The sequence below is a fragment of the Meleagris gallopavo genome, chromosome 5, assembly GCF_000146605.3.
Source record: "Meleagris gallopavo isolate NT-WF06-2002-E0010 breed Aviagen turkey brand Nicholas breeding stock chromosome 5, Turkey_5.1, whole genome shotgun sequence".
NCBI lineage: Eukaryota > Metazoa > Chordata > Aves > Galliformes > Phasianidae > Meleagris > Meleagris gallopavo.
In genome coordinates, this window is record NC_015015.2 from 1,470,793 (window position 1) to 1,492,770 (window position 21,978).

Below are 21,978 nucleotides of genomic sequence, written 5' to 3' on the forward strand. Positions count from 1 at the left end.
TAATTATGGTGATAAATGTTTGTGGTGCTGAAAGCTTGGTAGTAATACAAAACACCACAAATGAGCCTGAAATTTCTGTGTTGGTGAAATTTTATTAACTTCAATGATTCCTAAATTCAAATTATCTAAAAAAAAATATTAATACTGTAATGGAATGACTGAATTAAGACTTCTGACAGTTGCTTTGAACTTCAAGTATTTTATCCAAAAATTAAAGTGTTGGGCATATACTCCCTATTTTTTGTCAGCAAGTACAAAAGCAACTCAACACAATAATCCACTGTCAGTGTAATAGACAAAGCACTTGACCCAGAAAGAAGCAATGATTAATTCGAATTGGGAGCATCTTGCTGTAGTTTATATTATGCTGACAAAATGAAGTTGCAAGTGTGTTTTTCCCAGAAACTGACACGGTACTTCTGTTGGCTGTTCTGGTTGCATTTTTTTTGCGAACTCCTATTCTCATTGCTTCAGAGGCATTCTTTATCTGTAGACATATTCTTTGGAGCATTTACTGTATGAAGAGAATGATTGAGAATATCACTGTGGCTCTTGGAGAAAAGTAATTTAAAAAAAAAAAAACACTCCAAGCAGGCATGGAATATTAACTGAAGCCAAATGCAAAAAGATGTGGTTGTCAGCAGATTACTCCACGTGGCATTAATATTTGAAATGCAGAGGAATCCAACTTGAGGGAAGAGAAACACATATGTGTTTGAAAGCAGAAGAAATGTGTATGAATACCTATTTTTCAAATGTTTATTCAAATACATATGTGGGAAAGCGTTACACTGTGATTCTAAGTTTAAAACCAGTATAAGGCTCTGTATTTAGTTCTACTACTTTGAGCTGGTCTTCTTTTCCATTGCTGTGTGAAATTTCTCCCTCTGCAAACAGTCAGGCTAGGCTCTGAGATTCTTGCTGGTGGTTCTCACTGATGCTGCAATACTCCACTAATAAGAAGATATTTGAATCGCTGACATTTAAGTCCCAATGTCTTTTTAAGGACTCTGTTGTCGTGATAATGTGGCAAACACAATGGAAGCATGTTGGAAAATCAGATTGTTTCCACATAATTAGTTTTTAATCAACACATCTGAGAGAACTTGATTATGGAGTTGCGTATGGGGCTATAGGAAGTTTACTAAAGTAGACTTGAACTGAAGTTGAAGAATTGTCTCCTACATGGATCTTTGTGGTGCCCCAGGGTGAAATGGTTCTCATAGAAAGAAGCTTTATTGCCCTGTACCTTGTGCAGTTCATTCTGCTTGTGACGTTTACTTCACGTTACTGTGGTCTCCAATCTGCAAATTACCTGCAAGAGGCACGTGCACTCAATAAATTTACCACAAATGTTGGAGCCCCTCAAGGAGGCTCAAAATGAGAAAGTTAACAATTCTTGCATTGTAATTCCACTTGTATATTGAGCTGATGGCATATCTTCTTGAGATTTTACCCATAAATGGAAAGCTGAAATTACACTGTAAAGTGAAGCTGTACTCAGCCACACATTAATCTTATGTATATTTATGGAGGAAAAAAAGGAAAATCATTTTAAGAGTAATGACAATGATCTGATAAGATTAGCTTAATGTAGAATAACAACAAATAGGCAAAACCTACTGATGTGATGGAAACAGATACTGCTTGACAAATCTATCACAAAATGGAACAGTTGAAAACTAGTATAGAGAAACCTGGAGGAAGGGAAGATCAAAAGAGAAAAGAAAAAATTAAGCAAGTAATGATATTAGCAGCTGGAGACCAGAACAACAACAACAAAAAAGCATTCTGTTGAAAACCTGCTATTATCATGATACAGTTTTTAATGTGGCTAAAAATCATGCTTAACAACAAAAACTTTAAAAAATTTAAAAAAAAAATATAATTCATTATGAAAGTAGTCAAGAGCTCAAAAATGATGCTTAACAACGAAAATAAGTTTTAATTCATTATGAAAATACCCAAGAGCCCTGAACTGCTCTTCTTGGAAATTGCTGGAAAAATAGTTTTTAATCTGGTACTTCTCTCCATTTTTTTAGGATGTAAAGAATTGAATTAACATTTATCACATGCAAATGCATTGATCTATTGTATAGCGGAGATAAGATATTGGTAATTGTGCAATATAAACAACAGTGAACAAGAAATTCTTAGTATATGAGACAGATCTAACAGAGTGTCCCCAAGATTTTCCTGGATACTAATTCAGTAGTTTCATTTGTTTAGTCTGGGGTAAGTGCAGAATGTTAATTGACTTAGGCTAGTCAATATGGTCTAAAAGAATCAGAGGCAGGGTCTGCAATGTGGTTGACTTCTACTTAGTCCTGAAGAATCTTGGAGAAGTCGACACAGATGCATATTCAAATAACAGTTCATCCACAGAACATGTTGCAGGGTTGGGCCTTAGATGTCTCCTTTGTATTGATATATGTGTTTAGTGTTTTGACTAACCTGGTGAATTTACTCATGTATTCTACTGCTCTGTTTTCTCCATCTTCATGCTGTTGCTCAGTGAGGCTAAAGATAAAAGTATTTTGCCTTCTTTAAGGATCAGAATGCAGTGCTTTGCAATTCCAGTTGAAACTAGTGGAAAAATCTAAAGTATAGGGTAGAGCACACTGGGAGATCTGAAGTAGATGTTTATTGCGATTTCTTTTTGAATGGACATGAAGAATCCATGTCCAATTGTGAAGACTGCTTGGGTTATCCCTCTCGGTGTTACTTTTCCGTTAGCTCGTTTAATTAGCAAAGAAAAGCAGCACATCTTTTCTGTGCTCTCCTTCCTCCAAGAGGAACCTTGAGTCCTAACTATGGCTTGAAGAGAGGGGGTGATTTCATGTGTAATTCAGAAGTCTTTATGCAATGCTATTCATTAGCTTAGTTTTGTGAACGGATTTATTTCAAATATTCTTCTGAGCAAGGGGATCTGCATTATTTTAAATAGCAGACTAGATGCAAAGTGGCGGGAAAATTTCTCCAAGAAAATATACATTTTAAGCAGAACTGTAGAAAGATTTGTACATTAAAAACAATTAACTGAGTTGCAAACTGGTGATTAAAAATGCACATGTTGTCTTAATAATACAAAGCTATATTGATGCTGAACTGCTTGTGTATTTCTAGAGGAGCAGGATTTCTGGCCATCGTTTATGGAACTGACTTTGTGTTTGTGAGTCGTCTGCCCCCCAGCTCTTCCTGCTGGTGTTTCTGAGAGCAGCAAGGCAACTGTCAATGGTGATCAAACTTTCTTCAAAGAATCCTGTATTCTGTAAAAGAACAGCCAACCTCTGTCAATGGGCAGTTCCCTGGAGGAGAACACGAAGTTGCAACAAATAATGTCACTGGTAAAGAAGTTAAGGAAAGTGTTGGAAGTGCGTTTTACCAGTACTGCTTTTTGACGCGTTCTGTGTCAAAAGCATGCGGACAGTTGTTTGCACATAACAGGCACCAACTTCTAGGAGGCTTTTGCCTTTCATGTGCAAACAAATTATTAAATTTATTGGTCTATGGGTTAAAATACTTTTTTAAATATTCTCTTGTTTTAGTTTTGTTTTTGTTATGAGCAAAGGAGGTCTCTTTTTAACCAGAGGTCACTTAAGAAAAACAAACACAAAAACTTAAACAGCTTTTTTAATATCAGAATGATCACTGTTCTGTCTGGATGTATATAAGCACTGTACCCAGTACTGATTGTTAGTTATTCCAGAATGACCAGTTTGAGATGTTATGGTGTTTTTAGCAGAACCAAAGACCAAAGCAGTGGTCAGTGAGATAGAAATGATCCCCATGGTGTGCGTGCATTATACTTTAGTGACCTTGTGGCCAGCTACAAATTTTATGGTTGCTATTCCTGGGGGAAGAATATTTTTAGATACGTTAAATGAAGCATACTAGCATTGTTTATTCTTTAAAAGATCGTAAGTATGCATAGCACTTTACGAAATGTGCACCAAAGCAAAGTTCCTGCCAGTGTAAACATCTGATGCTTGAAAAATCCTGTAGTTGTGTAGACTAACTAGCAACTACAGGGAGATGGCAGAGAGAAGGGTGAAAAATATTGCTTTCTTTTGTTAGATACACTAAAATCAATACATACATAGTGTTATGTTTGCTGAGTAGAATTAATTTTATTAGGACCGAAAGACTCTCTTCTAGTCCTTCTGCCGTTCTTCCCCTCAACATATAAAAGGGAATAAGTTTCCTCTGTAGACTGACCGCATATGAAACTGACCATAGAATGCTTTGCAGCAATGCTTCATCACCAGTTTGAGAGATAATTTTTGTATATTTTCATCTGCTGAGACAACACCCCGTATGACTCATTTACAAGGTGGCACATGCTATCCCTTATTAAGATATTAGTGCACGGATATGCACTTCAACCTTTAAGTATATTTTTCAATTTTATTTTAGACTGTCGTGGGTGCCTGTGCTTACTCACCTTTGTTGCTTTATAAGTTGTCACAACACAACTTCTGGGCCCTTAGGCAGTCCAGAGTTAGACAACTGCATGTCTTGAATTCACTGACAACAGCATCTGTTTCCTAAGAAGTCCCCAGCCATTTTTTTAGCCACTCAGATTCTTAAATTTAGTATTTCTAACTTTAAAAGCATGATGTGTTTCTTCTGAAAGTGCCTGAGGCATGTTAACTTCTGAGTAGAACGCTCTTTGATGTGCAGCGTCCTCTACACTTGGAGTCCTGAGATAGCTACCACAATGCCCTCCTACTGCCAATGTGATATGCAGTTATGACATATTCTAAGGAGTCCCCCGGAAATATTTAGGTCACGCCCCAAAATCTGTACCGTATGTTTTCCTGCATGTTTGCAAGTTGCTTTTTTCTGGTTGTTTGCTTAATTGTTTTCATGAAGTAATTATACTTCATTTAACAGAAGGTATCTGCCATTTCTTCTAGTGCTTTCTTACAGATTTCGCAGTAAACTTAAGATATTCTGATTAAGAAAAGAAAATATAGGGCATCTTCTGTAAAATCTACAGAACTTAAGACAAACAGATTCTTAAAGATTTGTATTACGCTTTTTAGGCTTTTTGGGTCAACAAAATAGACAAAGATAAAGAAAATAACTCTGAAAAAAGCCTTTAGAATTGGTAGGTTTAATTTTGTGCAGACATGGTACATACATTGGTGATAGAGGGTACAATTTCTGAAGTATTTTAGAATTGGTTAAGTATGTGGACGGTATGTTCATCCTGTAAATAGGAAATTTCTTCAAGTTCTACCCTTTTATTGGCAAAAGCAATTACTGAGCCATTAAGTTACTTCTTACAGCACTTCTGTATCTGTTTTGCAATGAAACAGCAAGATGCTTGTTAAAGTGTAGATCTCAATTTCTATGTGGCTTCTCCTTGAACTTCTAATAGGATAAATTTGCATTCTCTATAGTATATTTGTACATTTAAATTTGATTTTTAAAGTATACTTTTAACTGAAAATTGCTTTCAGGCTTCTGAACTTAAATGTGTTGCATATGTGAACAGAGGATTTTGCGTGCAAGGAAGGCTCTTGGAGATCCGTCTTGGTTATTTTGTTTTTCATTTTATAGTTCGGATGGATTTGACACAAAAGACAAAGTTGATAGATTTGATAAAACAATCTTAATGCAGAACCTCTAGTAATTAGTTGTTCTGTCATTAAAAAGCATTAAAAGTTTATAGGGACTGTCTTCAGCAAGCATTAGGAAACTTGTCAGGCCAAGTGCACTGACAGACTGCTACCAGGCAAAGGTCCAGTCCTTGTGGAACTTCTGAAATGAATCCATCTGTTTCAAGTCAAAGTGAGGAATAATTGGGTTGAAACACTTCTTCCTGCTTGTGTTAGAGAGCGTAGCTCTTGTTAGTGAGCTCTTAAAGCTTTTGCCATGTTTGATAAAGGACACGTGTGTGGATTCCCTACCAAATATATGTTGCTTCTGTTCAGCTTCTACAGAGTGTTCCCAAACTCAGAGATCCCAAAACAAACACACAAGAAATCTGACTTGGCTGTGTGCAGCTACCAAATGCTTTTTAAAACAGCTTGTCCTGTGTATAAGGACTATTGACCTTTTCATTTTTGTTCCGAGGATCAGTATGAAAAGGTGGAAAAGGAGCTAATGTTTGAAGCAGATTTCTCATCTTCCTTTGTCTGGAGTAACCTCAGAGTAGTCATTGGACTATAGAATTAATTTTCTTTTGTAATTTCTTCATAATTTTCACTTCTGTTGTAATTTTCATCCTTCTGTGAACATTGGCTTCCTGGCCGATCGCATTAATCAAGAAGAGCTCATGATGTTCAGGCGCTCGTGATATAATGATTTCACAGAGACCAGGCAGCTCATTTGATTACAGAAAGAGCTTATTATTATTATTTGAATAACTCATCCAACCATTCATTTAATTTGAAAGGTCCAAAGCCTAAGTGCTCTCAAGTTCAGGGTCTGCCTGGATGAATCAAACTGTATGCCAGGTTTGAAGTACTGGAATTACAGAATCATTGAGGTTTTGGTTCATTTTCTTAGGTGCGTTTTTCACGATCATTTTCTCCTAAAGCTGTAATGTTTTAGTTTTCTTCTTTTGTTAAGAACATCTCATTCCCTACATTTCGTACTGCTTGTTGTTTGTTAATAAATATCTACAGTTTGTCTGCTAGAAGAGATGGGAGAATAACTGGGCGGAGTACATGACTTATACTAATTAGCGTTTTCTGTTCTTGGATACTTCTAAAGAGAAAGGGTTTGTGGGTCTTTCATAAGCTCAGACTGGACACTCAGATCTACACTCGGTGTGCATGACTGATCCCAAGGTTTAACTGCTTTTGAACTGATCATAAACTATTTGATGTTACTGCTATTGCATCAGGGAGCAGAGAATAACTTTGAAGAAGTTGACCAAAGCAGCTGTTGTGTGGTAAACTTACATATAGCAAACAGGTGTGCTAGGACAAATTACTGCTGATATAGAACTTGATTTTCGGTAGAATATTTTAGCTTAAAATATTTTTAGCTTAATTCGAGCAAAAAATTATTTCTCTGCGTGATATGAAGACTAACAAAATAAATTTCTCTTAGAGCTTAATAATTGGAGCTACTATTGGTAATGCAAGTCTAATAGCTCTAATCCCTTGTAAAAATGATTTAAATAATGTTAAAAATTATCTAAGTTATAGTGTTGTTCCACTGTGGAAGGTACCACATCCTAAGCGGCATAAATTCAATTAAAATTAAGGCTAATACTTAAACAGAAATCAGTCAGTGCTACGCAGTATGGAATGCTACAAGTTGACAGATTCCAGCAAGGAAATACTCAAATATATTTCCCATACTCTACTGCTAGTTTTCTAGCATAGTTTCAATTGACAAGTGTTGCAGTAGTCCTTTCAGTAATGGTAAAGGCAGAGAGCAATGCTGCAAATTGACAATATTATGCAAAGTCATTAATGTCATTCCTAGAAAACATTCAAAGGAGGAATTGAAACAAAGAAAATATCGAGTCCGAAACAGCTTTGACGTGAGCTGAACACGCTCTCTACTATTTGATACTTTTTTATGTGCTTATCCTGTTTACAATCCTTCCTCTTTGATCTGCAGTAATTATCAGTGTGTGTAGCCCATCCTGCTAAAAGGAAGATTTAGAAATGAATGCCTCAATCGTCTTCAGTGTCTTAATTACACTGCAGGGTAAGCATGCATGCTTCATGTTCTCCTTTTAATTTTTCAGGTTGGAAAATGCTAGCCTTCTGCAAAAGGAAGTGGTGTTTGTAATTCTAGTCAGTGAAGCCCTGAAACTTCCCTACGGGTTTTCACGGGCCATTGGGAGCAAATGCCCAGTTTGCCGGTCAAAATCCACAGCACTGCTAGAACCTATGTACATAAAATCTGACGTGCTCCATTGAGCACTGTATACCTCCTGTCTTGTTTTGACATTTACTCTGAGTGAAACAGCCAAATCAATCTAGATCAATTCAATCCTTTCTGGGTGGAAATCAAGCTGTTCAACTCTGTTACTTGGTAGAAATTTGCAACGCTCAAATGTATTATGTAGTTTCCTTTAACTTGGAGCTCCTGGATACTGCAGAGAAAGGGCAAAAAAAAAAAATTGCTAAAAATACAGGTTTTAAAGCTAATGCCCAAATTCTTTGTTTAGATTCAACTGGTGCATGTGTGAGAAAAGTTTCTTTTACGCTGGGAATGATATCGGTAACTGCAGCAGTGTCTAATAATATTGTGGAATGGCCTTTTTTAGACTGATGCAACTTTTCAAAAGCTTCCTCGTGTCACAGTACTGTATAGTGACAGTTTGCATCTTTGAAGTGCTCCTGAAATGAAGAATGATTGGAATGTGTGGGACAATCTTTCGCTACCCCATAGATAAGCATTAAAGGTCTCTTTATATTTCCAAAGAGAAAACAAGCTTATAAGAACTTGCTAACCATTGTGCATTGAGCTGTCACCTCCAATGTACCTTTGAAATACTGGCTGTTTCTTAAAGGAGAAGATAGGAAACAGAAAGTGTATAGTTTCATTCGCGTAGACTTTGTCAGAAAGTGCGGCTGCGATATGATTTCTGTCAGAAACAATCTGCTTGAAATTTTTCTGTCTTTACTTTCGAACACAGAGTTGCTTGTCTGTATTCTAACCCTAGGTGATGGGATCTGCTGCCTTGTCAGATAACATTTGAGTTCACTCACTACCTGCTTGTTGACTAGCGCACAGGCTCACTGTGGTGGCAGGGAAAGCCTTAAGGCTACTCAGCATCTGTCTCTTCTTGTAATTAGTTGAAGTCTTGTGTACGGAGCAAAACAGAGATTTTTTCTTTTTTTTTTTGCTGTGAAAGAGTAATGTGCACAGACAGGAGTTTTTAAACGGCAAAAGAGTTTGCTAGTGTTTGTCGTTCCTCTTTTTCAAGATGAAATGACTTTTTACCTACCGAGAGCTAAGTGTTGACATCATTTTTTTTTCCAGTTGCACCAAGAAGATAGATTTTAGGAAAGTTAAGCCTAAATCTGAACTGGGATAACAAATATTTCATTCCTTACATGAAATGGAGCCCATGTTTGTGGGACAGCACGGGTATTTATGCTTCTTTGATTCCTGCTCAAGTGATGCTGTTGCTCCGTGTAAGAGCAAGCCTTTCTAGCACTGTGAGAGTTTGCAGATTTGAAGCAACCGCTGTGTGCTTTCTTCACTGAATGCTACTCAGGGAGGCCTTCTTGAAGCAGACTTCAAGAGGAAGGCTTATTCCAGGTGTGACAGCAGAAGGCGTATTCTGTTCCGTTTTTTTGAAGGATTTAATCTATGCTGTAGTCCTGCTTTTCTTACAGCATCTTATTTTTATTTTTCATCAAAACAGAAAGAAAAAGTCTTGTTATAATAAGAATATCTAGTAATTTAAATTATAATAAATGGATGAGGAATAGCTTGGCAATGCTTATATACACACACGCACATATTTAGTGCTTTATTTTGAACTTAAGCTTGAGTTTTGTGTACCACATCAAGGACAAGTATGACAGCTCTCTAGATGGCACTATGTAAACAACAATTTAAATAATTTTAATTATGTAAGAATAATAAAATGAAGAATCTGTATGTCTTTTTAAGCTAGCAGGTGATATCTGCTAAGAGTTTCCAAAAGCATCTCTGTGCCAAGATCTATCTGATCTAGTTGAATGGGAGGATTTTCATCGAATTGAACTCTCGGTATGTTCTCAATTGTAGCACTAAAACCAGACTGGTTATACAAATGTGTCTTTATGATTAGACAAAAAAGATATCAAATAATTGGTTGTGGTTTCTTGCCTTCCATATACTGCTAAAGGGATTGGATATTTATAATAGGTGAAAAAAGTGGTTCCTAACGTGTGAGACACTGAGAATTACTGAATTAGTAGTATATTTTTGTTTTTTTAATACTTATTTCAAGTTGTTGTTCTTCGTTGTACCTCATCTATGTACAACTTCAGCAAATTCTTGGTGCTAGTTAGGGTCTTCAGCATTGAACCACTTTGTCATGTCTGCAAAAATCTCTGAAGAGAATGAAGAAGGATTACTTACAACATGAAGTCTGTTCTGCTGGCTGCTGATCTGAAGTGTTATATGGGCAAGTTGCACAGAACTAGCTGCCCTGTACAGTTTTAGCCAATGGAGCCTCTTTTTATTTGTAGACCGTGTAGTATCAGGCAGAGAAAAATACAGTAATATGAGGCTTCAGAGCACTGATTATCAACAATGAGGTGGGTGACGATCTCAGGCTTTTGGGACATAAATACTGGGAAAGGGCCACCAGCCACCAAGGTAAATTTTGAGAGTGTAAGAAAGCACCCTGGCTTTTTTCCCCCTCATTCAATGGGTACGAATTAACATTTTTTCTAAGATTCTTATTTTAAATAAGCAATTAAATTCCTTCAGTTATCATAAACCTCACGCCAATGAATGATACAGGCTATTTTAATACTTTTAGGCTTTTTATTTTTAAGTAGAATTAATGAGCTCTCAGCAAAAATATTTTACCCTGCTTATTGGTGAAGATCTCATTCTTTGTTAAGGAAGTCTGTGTCAGTAATGTAAATGTTGTTCATAATATAGGTAGCGCGCTACTTTATGGAAATCCAAACTTTAATGCTATATGAATGAAGTAGCAGTCTCTTAAGACAAATCAAGCTGAATTTACTGTTCACGTATGAAGCTTTGGTAACTTGTTAGATGTATCAAATGAGCTGTGATCTGAAACATCTCTTGAATCGGTGCAAATAGAAGCTGTGCTACTTGATATGGGCTTTGTTTTGGGCAAATTACAGAGATGTTCTGACTGATAATTAACTGGTGATATCAGATTATTTTCTCCTCTTGGTATTTTCTCAAGGGAATACAAATTTCCAGGGGAAATGGAGCTCTGATGCCAGAATTGATTGGCATCATGTTTAGAAAGGTTGCAGAAACATCGTATGGAAACTGAAATGCAGTAAGGGAATGTATCTGTTTGTATATGAATAATTATATAATAACCAGGCACCTTCCATAATGACCAGGGTACATTCCACAAAAAGTAGTGACAAGGACTGACAGACACAAGGAGACTTGTGTGCTGGAGTGTGACCCTAAAGATGTATTTAGTCCTGAGACTGTAATAAGTACACTTGCTTTGATGAATCTTGCTCTTAAAATAAATTGTTTTAAGTCTTGATGCGGAGAAGCTCAGTCATGATGTTCATCCTGAATGTTAGTGTGACTTAATTTCCATTAACAAATATTTTTGTTGTATTATGAGTTTTAATTTTACTTTGCTGGTAGATTTGTGACAAGCTTTCAAAAGCTGACTGGACACGTACTAAACCTTCGAAGGCAATCTTTGAGCACCTTTCTGTTTTCAGTGGAATACAAACTAACACAGAAGAATTAGGTGGAGTAATACTAGTAGTTGTTCTTTAACCCATAAGAACCTTTACGGGTTTGTTAACCTGTAAAATATGGTTTCTTAGTTGGTATGTGACAAAGCAGAGGAGTACTGGAGGAGTCTACTGAGTAATTGTCTGCATGGATTGGATTTTGCTCGTGGATCATTGATTACCTGCAGGGCAACTGAGATTTCCTGCATTAGAAGAGTGAGTGTTGTGAGCTTTTGTTGGCTAGTAAACGTTTGGAGTCACCTGTGACTGCTGTTAGGTGAACGGAAGATTCTTAGGTTCCTGAGGACTGTGACAACTTGGGCAGACTTTGCAGTACTGCCATGTATCTGGTAGTCAGGGATTGTGCACTGGGGGCAACTCTGGCCTAGTTGTGGAATGCTTGTTGGTCCTGTCAGGGCGCTGTAACGAGGGAGGGTTTTGTTCTGGAGAGGGATGATAAGGAGGTGGCTCAAATGTGTGCTAATTAGGGTTAAACTCAGGATATAGTTTTTATATTTAGGCAGCAACCTAGCTTATGCTGCTTTTCAAAAGTAAGAGGCAAATCAAAAAAAAAAAAGGCAACGTGAGAAGACACAGCTAAACATGTAATTTATGGTCATACAGAGTTTTAAGAAAAAATTTGTTTCATCTAAACAACTATGAGTAGAACCATAATGGTATTTTTTCATAATTTTGCAAAATGAACGTGAAATGAAAAAGCCACTTGTAGGGTACGGAAGCTCTCTGGTAAGTCTGTTCTTGCAACAGCAGCCATCCCACATTTTCTCCTCACTGTCTTGTCTGACCTTCTGCTAATGTCTATGTGTGCAAAATTTGTCAAATGTGAGTAACTTTTTGAGGTTCCATGTAACAGCAACATCAGGAGTACAGGAAAATGTGGGAAAGGGGAAGAGTAATATTTTAGCCAAACGCTTATCTCAGTACATGCATGCAAATGTACTATTAGTGCAGATTCATAACCTTGTTGCCAGATTATTTGTGTCTTTCTCCAATAAATACATTTTCAGTAGTTGCCAAATCTTTTCTTTCCAAAATATCCACATTTTTTTCCAAGCATAAAACTTCAGTTTTTGCATCCACCACAGAAGAAGATATTTTAAGGACAGTCAGGTTTGATCCTCTGTTTCTGGGTCACTACGCTCATACCCAGAAAGGAAAGTCTGGTGTTGTCTTCCATGCAGCATTTCCCTCTGAGCATTGTGCTTTTAATACATGGGCCTAATGCCAAAGGTTGGTGCCTCAGCAGCAAAAATGGAACAACTTGCCATGTGACTTTTGGAAGGAAAGACACTTCACGTGACATTACTGCTCTGATAATTTCCTTTGTCTTTTTTAAAATTACCTTTTCCTTTTTGCATTGTCAGAATAGTCTTGTGTTTCTCAAAGCTTGGTGCATGGAGCACAGCTGTCCCATCAGCAGCCAAGGGTGCCACTGTACCACTGGGAGGAACAGACTGGCTCTGTGCTTCCGTAGCTGCTGGCTTTGTCTTTAAACTGCAGCTGAACCAGCTGAAATCCTCTTACTGACAGCCCCATCAATGCCAAAAGTATGCCCTTAACATGACTGGTAACAGCACCTCATCCAGCTCCTAGCTTGCCAAAAAAAAAAAGAAAAGGAACCACCTAATCCATATGTATGTGTGTAGGAAATCCAGAAATGCACATGTATAAATAGGCTTGTGTGTGTGTGTCTATATATAAATTAAACTCTTTTAGTTGCAATTAATAAGCATTATTTCTAGCCTGGAATATGCTGACAATATTTTTGTCGTCTCATTTTTTGGAAAGGGTATTTTCATGCTCAATTTTCCTAAGTGGGAATATAGGCACTCCTTTTATGTGAATTCCTATTTTTATTTGCTGTTTTGCTCTTTTGCATTCCTCGGGCAAGTGAACTACCAACAAGGGATCTTAGAAAGGAGACGTATGCATACGTTGTGTTTCCTAGTGTTTCTAGTCTCTGCCTTTAAAATGTGTGCAGTGTGATCCTGTGCTATTAAACAACAGATACTTCGCATCTTAGAACATGTGCTGGTGACTGGTAAAATAATCTGTTTATGCCTCTCTTATATCCCATAAGATGACTGTGATAAGTTCTTGGATTGAAACACCAGGATATCACTTAACGTTTTCAGTTGATTCAGAATCATCTTTGTAAGCTGGTACATAGCACTTTCTTGTATTACTTACTGTAATAGCAGAACTGTTCCAGTAGGGTACCATGACTACGGTTTATATGAAATTATGTGGGCATGAGTGACACAGGGTAATACACGGGAACCTGTCGTATAGAGAAGATGGACTTGATAGAACTACTGTTGCATTTATATATTAATGCAGTCGTAAGGATGCGCTCTGTAGAAGGTATTAAGTTTGTTGAAAGTGAATGGAAAATATGTCAAGCTTAGTTCCATTTTACAGGAATCTAAATAGTCAAACTGATCTTAATATAGTGAACAGAGTTTGAAAACAACAACTGCACCATTTTCATCTTCATTACTTGGTCTTTTTCAACATCTTGGGTATTTTCTTTAAAATACCTATTTTAAGGAGAAAGTCTTTTGTTTTAAAGAGTTTACTATCTTTCTAACCTCATTATCAATGCTGTAAGAGTCCTCTTCTGAACAGCGAGTAGTAGCATTTATATAGTGAGTCTACTAGATGTGTTTGAAACTTACTGCAGCTGCTGGAGACAGAGGAACTAATATAAACTTCAAAAATGATGGTCACATGTTACTCTCCCCGTCTCTTTAAGAGCATCGGTTGTGGTGCTCTGGTCTGCAGAGTGCATTGGCCTCCAAACAAAAAAGGGAATTTTCGGAGAACTGCATCAGAATTCTCCCTGGCTCTGTTGCAGTGATGGTTTTGGCCATTATGCCAGCCGTGTAGTGAGGAATATGGAATCGAAATACTTGAGGGAGGGTCTGAACATAAAATTGCTCATATTTCCACGTGTGTAAACGTATTTGGTGTTGCATGTGAAATAACGTTCATTTAGCTGTACAGTTAAATGAAAGGAAACATTAAAAGTATGAGTTCAACCCATAAAAAAAAAAGCTGTAATGTGTAATATGTGAGGAGGCATCTTTTGCCTCATGTGATTCATGGGCCTCCTTTTTCCAATTCAAACTGATAAAGGCCATCTTTTCCCCAGTACACATCACACTTACCTCTCTGAGGTTACCTCTAGGGCTACTGATTTGTGCAAGGGCTGGTAAAATGAATCTCTTAATGTCAGAATTTTCAGAACTCAATTCTGTAGAGAAACTGCCTTTTCATAATGTAACTTCTTTATATGAGCACATTTTTCATGACAGCGCATTTTAGCACCTGTTTATGAATTGCAAGTGAAAATTAGAGGACCAATTGTTCATATTTCTGAGTTGTACATATTTTTCAGCTGCAGTACATACAGTTGATGCTAATAATATTAGCATCTACTTGTACTGTAACACCTTAAGTAAACAGTTTTTCTTTCCAGCAGGAGAGGAATAGTGTTTTGTTATATAATTGGTACTAAGTTTTTCACACTTACACTCCTTTATACACGTATTAATAATTACAAAATGTCCATCCATGTAACCTATTCATCTAAATTACTTTAAAAGCTCGTTGCTTAGCAGATACTTAAATTTCCAAATTTGTGGTAGCAAATATAGACATGTTTAGATACTTAAGATAAAGCAGATTTTACTCATTTTTAAACAGATTTCATACGTTCCCGTGTGAGTCAGTGTCTTTTCCTCTAATGTTATGAGATTGTTTATATAGGGCCTTTTCCTCTATGGCATGCCACTGTTTTCTTGAATTCTATCTAAAAATGTAAATGGACTATTTGCTATAAGTACACTAACCAATGCAATATTTTTTTATTGCTAAACAATGCATTTTTTATTTCCAGTTACATTTGTTAGTATTGTGAAATTGGAAAAATCCCCTTGTGCAGTTTTCCTGTGGCCAAATGTTTACAAGGGCATAAAGAATTTAAAACAAAGACAATTTTTAGGATTTTGTTAAGATTCATGTTTATCACAGTGTGGACAAAAATGCAAAAAGAAGCATTTTCTTATCTATATTCCCGTTATATTAGAAAAGTTCATGCCCTGCTCTTAGCATTTTCCAACACAGCTGTAGAGTAGTTTAAAGCCTATTTTTTAAATAAGTGATGCTCAATTTGTCTTTGATGATCCGCATGATTCAGGTGAGATGGGAGCACGGTCGGGCCCTTATTTGCATAAAAATTAATCACAGAAAAATGTAAATTGATAAAATTTTGCCTGGCATTTCCCCCCTATTCGAGAACCCATGGATGGCTCCCAGAAGCAATCATCTCAGTATGGTGCCACATTGGATGCTATACAAATGATCACATTTGTGTTGAATACTCACTCATTTAAATGTCAGCACTGATGGGGCGGTACATCACTAGAAAAAATGAAAAATAAATACACAGCAGCTGAAGACCATCAAATCTGTGGGCACTCTTTAGAGATACATGATCTAATGTGAAAAAATTGTAGATTAATTATCCTTTTTCAAAAAGGTAATTGTTTTAGTATCACAGCAGAAAAAAAAATCTGCAATTTATTTGGAATCAAACAAAAAACAGTGATCTTAAATACGTCATTACATCGTTGTGGTTATTAGAAGGCTACAATTAATTCCTGAAGCTCCTCTAGTCTCCAGAATGGCATAAAATGAAACAAAAGAACATTACTATCAATTTTCAAGCAGTCTAATCCTGCAAACAATTCACACAGCAAAAATAAAGCAGGGGTAATTGAAAAGTACAAACTGTTTACTTTTATCTGCAATGCATTTCTTGGTTTTTAATTACATTGCATGACATTGCTATAGTATATTCGTATCCCACAGTCTTGTAAGAATTAGCCATCTTTTTGAAGAAAGGAAATGATTTTCATCATTTAATCTAAGTATAATTGAAGCACATACAAAAATAGCAAGAGCTTCCAGGAGTAAGTAGCACAGAATCCAATAGCTTTCTAATTTTGTATTAAAGCACTTAACTTGTTTCTTGTATAAATTCCATACGGGGCAGTAAATAAATTGCGTACTCTGGTTATGGCTCTGGAATAGTATTTCTAGCTGAGCTAAATCCAGCATAGACATAGGAAATGGTAGTTTACACTTATTTATTTATTTTTCACCTTATGGCTTTAAGAAGCAATCTCTAGAAAATTATAGCAACACGAGGACTTCACTAATTTCTAATCATCTGTAATAGGTCAGCCACAGTGCCTCAGATCAGTGCATTAGATCTTCAGGGGCTGAAATGCAGTGTTTCAGCCAATGCAGCATGAGTCTGAACAGAAAGGAGAAATTTAAAAAGCTCTTTATTATGCCCACATTGTACAGCTTTAAATATTAAGTAGTTTTCTTTCTAAAATAAAAATAAAAATCATAGGTAGACTTATTTTTCCTTTTCTCTTGTTTTTTTTTTTTAGAGGGACCTGACTGTAGTGACATATGTGAATTATCACTTTAATGCAAATATCTTACCTTCTGTATTTATTGTGCCAGTAGGTTGATACATATCTAATGAACGCTAAAACCCCCTTCATTTCACAGAACTAAACGTGACTTTTTGCAACTCCATTAAATGAAGAGCAGTAATTCTACTTAGAATAATATATTTCGATTTTTGTCTTTGGCAGTTGAAATCTATGGCCAAATTTTGGCTGCAGTGAAATCAGTGGAAGTTTTTCCAGTGGTTTCAGTTCAACAAGAATTTCATTAAGGGTATTCATTATTTAAATACAATTACACTCATACAAAATGACAACTGACCTTACATTTCAGAAAATAAATAATGTAAGTAATACTGTGTTGGAATGGAATATGTGACTGATGAAGGTCTGGATATAACCTGATAGCATAAGTGAAAATGCTGGCGTTTGGCTGTTTGGGGGTTTGGTAGGGATGGCATGGATGGGAATTTAACCTAATTTTGTAGGGTTGGATATATTTTGAGGTTACTGTCCTCTGCAGAGTTCAAGTGCATACCTGTCACGTTGGTACCTTTACTGTGTTTATTTTTCATATTTCATATTAAACTGCTTTTGTCTCCACTGGCCTATTAGACGTGTAGACACTTAGCTTGTGCTCCTCTTTGAAATGACTGCTCTTTGTTTTATCTCATGCCTTGACATAGTGTCATTGTGTTTTTTGTCCCTTATTAGGTTCCTGCTACATTCAACTTGTGAATATCGGTTGTTATCAACAAGTGGCTACGTGGGTAATCTGGAAATAATCTGCCAGAAAAGCAGTTTTGTTTATACACAGCATGGTAGATTGAGTCTGTGTGGAGAAAACTGTGACCAGGAGCAGGAACGTGACTGTATGAAAAGAATGTGGTTAGCACGTAAGTAATGCATCACACAACTTACTCGAGTACCTGCACCCCAGATAGCTACTTGAGATGCTGGCTTTGTTTTCCAGGTTTTGCCAGTTCTCTGCTCTCATCCTTATAGAAATGTGTACATACCTACTCCTTAATGGTAGGGTCCTGTCCTCTCCCCAGCTTTAAAAATGGAAAATAGAACAAAGGTGGAATTTTGCCATACCCAAGGCTTTTCTGCTTTCCAAAGTAAAACATGAATGCTAAATGTATCATCGCTAAGAGGTAAAGAAAGGTACATTCAGAGCAGGATTGTGGATGCTGTGTAACTCTGCAGGTGTGAGCCTAGTACCATGTCTGTCAGCTATGTTGGACTTCTGGAATGGAGGTTATCTCTGAGCTGTGGCAAGAAGAAAAAGGAAAATCTCAAAAAGCAATGACTTTACCTATAAATTCTTTTCATAGGCAAAGGGGAGAGGATATTTTTTTTCTCTTCTCAATCCTTGCATGTACATTTCAAAATGCTTTACGTATTCAAGTATATTTGGAGAGTTATTTATGAGCAGTATTGCTACCAGTGTTTATAGATAAATAATTAAGTGGCTTACAGTGGGAGATATTTTCGGTTAATTTTTAGGCTTTATAAGTAGTAAATGTAACACATGAGTTTGAAATATGACTTGACTATAGCTTAAATTTTTCAGAATGTAGTCTTCTGAAGCCTCATACAAAAACAAAAATGGTTGGATTTTCCAGAGCACCAACAATTCCTACGTATTTTTTTGACTTCTCATTCATATAAATGAATAAGAAATAGCCATCATTCAGAGATGGGCTAACAGGGACTCTGGCAATGCAAAATCACTGTGAATGAAAAAAAGAAGCAATAAATCCCCAACACTGCTGTTGTTTCTGTGTAGCTGTACAAGTGGGTAGCTTAATAGTTATGTGTTCTACTGAGCAGCTCTGTCTCTAAAACTCTCCCTTAGAAAACTGGAACTTCATTCAAATTGTGTGGTAGTAAGTAGACCAATTTAATGAATTATGGAATAGAACAGTGAGTCGTTGCAAAAATAGAAGGAAGAGAAAAGGCTAGACTTTTCATTCATTTGCCAAGCAATGAAGACTAAAATATTTATAAGCTGGGGGTAAAATACTCTGGAAGGACAGTGTGGAGATTTTTCAGTGTCTATCACAAGCTACAAACAGAAATCCTTGTGCCCTGAATGTGACATACAAAAGTACTCCTTTGTCCATTTTATATGATCAGCTAAATTTATGCTTTAGTTTTCAGAGTAAATGTCAGTATTGGTAAAGTTTAAAAGATTATGATCTCATTAAAACTGTTAAACTTAATTCCATAACAGCTAGATAAACTCATAATCCTGATTAAACCGTAGATACTTAGATTGAATCAGATGGGAGCACGTATTAACGATAGAAGTTTTTCTTCCAGTGGTAAATTATGTTATGCATAATACTGGTGAATGTTTACCAGGGAGGACGAGGTATATTAACTAAGCTCAGCTGCTGACTTTCTGACCCTCAAGCAGCCTGCTCAACTGTCTTTTGTACCCTCATATCAAGCACAAGGCTGTGGGACGTCTACAGACTGTGGCACCATCCTCTCTAGAAATGGTTATCTGCCTTGCTTAAAAAGCAGCCTTGCCTTTGAAATGGCCTTTTTTTTTTTCTCCCCAAAATGGATGGGTTGTCTGTTACATGAATTAGCGAATTTTTGTGCATTCACTTCTTGAAGCTATCTAGTTGATGCTCAGCTGACGCTAGAGTGTCAGACAGTTCAAGCCAATTTGTATTTCTTGCTGATTTCCCCCAGTACAAGAGAGGCATGGGCGTACTCCAGCAAAGTGCTGCTAGGACCACAAATGAACTGCAGCATCTTTCTTGTGGTGCAACCTGGAGAAGAGGAAGATCAAGGGACCACTTCAGTGTCTTTAAATTATCAAATAAATAGATAAGTTATGTTAAATATTACGTTTATAGGTCTTCTCTTCTTTTTCTGTTTGAAAGTCAACACTGTAAAGAAACTTAAAGAAGAAAACGCAGGCTGTGTGAATTCCAGTCACTCAATGACCAGAGCCAAACTCCACTAGTCTGCTAGGGAAATTTGCCAAACCTTTCCGAAGACTGCTGACTAAAATGGGTGTTTTTTAGGAGGATCCTTTTCAATGCAGTCTCCTAGTGTGTTTGTATAGACTGTAGTCAGCTACAGCTAAGCTCAGCCAAATTCAAGATTTGGAATTTGGTTGCTATTAAAAAATCAGCCCACGCTGCAATTCAACGTGTTAAAAACATTTTAACTTGGAATAACTTCATTGTGAAGAGATCCCATTTTTGAGACATCAAGGAGATAGAATAAGAACTGCAGCTGCGTTTGTCTTAGCAGCCTAAATAAAATTTTAGCTCAGGCCAATTTTATAATTTTGAAATTGAAATATGTCAGATTTGCAGAGTACTTTCTGCTAGTAACATGTTGTATTGATGCTGTTACGCTTCTTGAATCACAAACCACTTCTCAAATTTTAGATTGCAGATCTGCAAAATGGTCTCTTGGTAGTTGTTCAGTTTTATGCAATTAACTTTGTTGTCTTTTCTCTTCTAGTGCCTCCTAACTAGTTCAGAACTCGTCCATATGAAGTTCAAGAAAGAGACTGACCGTGTGATACCAATCATTGCTCATGACTGATTTGTGAAAACTTTTTCTCCGGGTGCTAATTGTGAGGCCATTCTGTGGTAAGGGCAACTAAATCAGCTATGGTAGGCTCAATATATTGAGTTTGTATGGGGAAAGCTAAGTAATGCATATAGACATTGTTCTCTTTTTCTGAGAGTTGCAAAACTGTTTTTGCTGTCAGAAAGGCTGAGGTTTTTAATCGAGTATGGGTGTCTTTATTCTGGTTTTAAAAAGTAAATTTAAGAAAATAGGTAAGGATGTTTCTTATTGCTCGGTAAAGACGCTGTCAGAGTTACCATTGGTAAATAAATTTCACACGTATTCAGCTTGGAAATAAACTCTAGCAGTGCATAGCTTGCCTGAAGTTCTGTAATTTACATATGCATACATGAGTGTGAGATTCAGGGAGACCTGCTGCTTGCTCAAAGCAGGAGTAATTTTGTTTTACTTTCTTTGGTACGGCTGCTAAAAAACATTGTAAGCCTGCAATCTGTAATAAACTGAGAAGTGAAATGATGCTAGCTGGCGGTAACCATGGCACAGCAGATAGAAAACATTTCTGTTGTGAGGTGTTGTGTGAATCACTGTCTCCACCTAGTGCTGCTAAAAGAAAATATTCTTCTAAACTCAGCAACAGATGATACTACACATGTAATTATGCAATGACACATACTTTTTGCACATATCTTGTCATAACAATTGTAGTCATTGATGCCACTATTGTTTAAAATACATCAGTTTTATAAAACACAGTTATAAAAGTTTTGAAGTTGACTATAACATCCACTTTGTGTTGAAATTTGCCAGCATAATACTGTTTTCTGCAAAGACCTTTTGACTTTAGATAGGCTACTTCACGTCTAGTTTAAGAGCCTTTTTTGTGCCATTAGAAACAGAAGTAAAGGTAGGATTAATTTTCAGCTGACAAAGTATGTACATTTATGACTGGCTGATATGTTAAAGGCAGTGCTCTCAGTCAGAAAAAATAGGTGGTAGCTCCAGGAGTTAAAAATGACACAGGTATAAATAAGTACAGCTACCTAACTGAAATAATGTTGTCATTTTTAACAACATCTTTTACTCCAATGCCAGGTTAAATAATAGTTGGAAATTTGGTGTTGCCTATATCACCTCCTCTGTGTTACTGAGAAACTTTCAAATGTGACAGAAAATTCAAGTGCAATAGAATTTGTTGCTATGACTCTAACATCTGCAAAGCATAACTTCAGCATTATTCATGGTTTCAGATATTACATTGCCACCATTCCAAAACTAATGGAAGTATGCAGACAAGCAGTGACTTAAATCTGCAACTTATTCTAAACATTACATAGTAATGAAGAGTTCTTACTATGAGTTTCAATCTTGGCTCCTGTACCAAACCTAGCACCTCTCCCAGGTATTATTTTGGCTAATTGTAGTTGCATGTAAGTGTTATTGATAAACTTGTGTGCATTTCTGTGAATTTATATCTATGACTCTATTATTTGGAGTAAGAGAGAACAGCTGTTATGAAATGT

General features: G+C 36.6%; 1 long non-coding RNA gene across 1 annotated transcript in view; it reads left to right on the plus strand.

The window, feature by feature from the left end:
• Positions 1–21,978, plus strand: part of LOC116216643 — a 78,523-nt gene that overhangs the window by 15,735 nt on the left and 40,810 nt on the right. Inside the window, exons 3-5 of the long non-coding RNA XR_004159788.1 lie at positions 17,606–17,787; positions 20,387–20,541; positions 21,706–21,857. This is a non-coding gene — a long non-coding RNA (uncharacterized LOC116216643). The remainder of the gene's footprint in view (positions 1–17,605; positions 17,788–20,386; positions 20,542–21,705; positions 21,858–21,978) is intronic.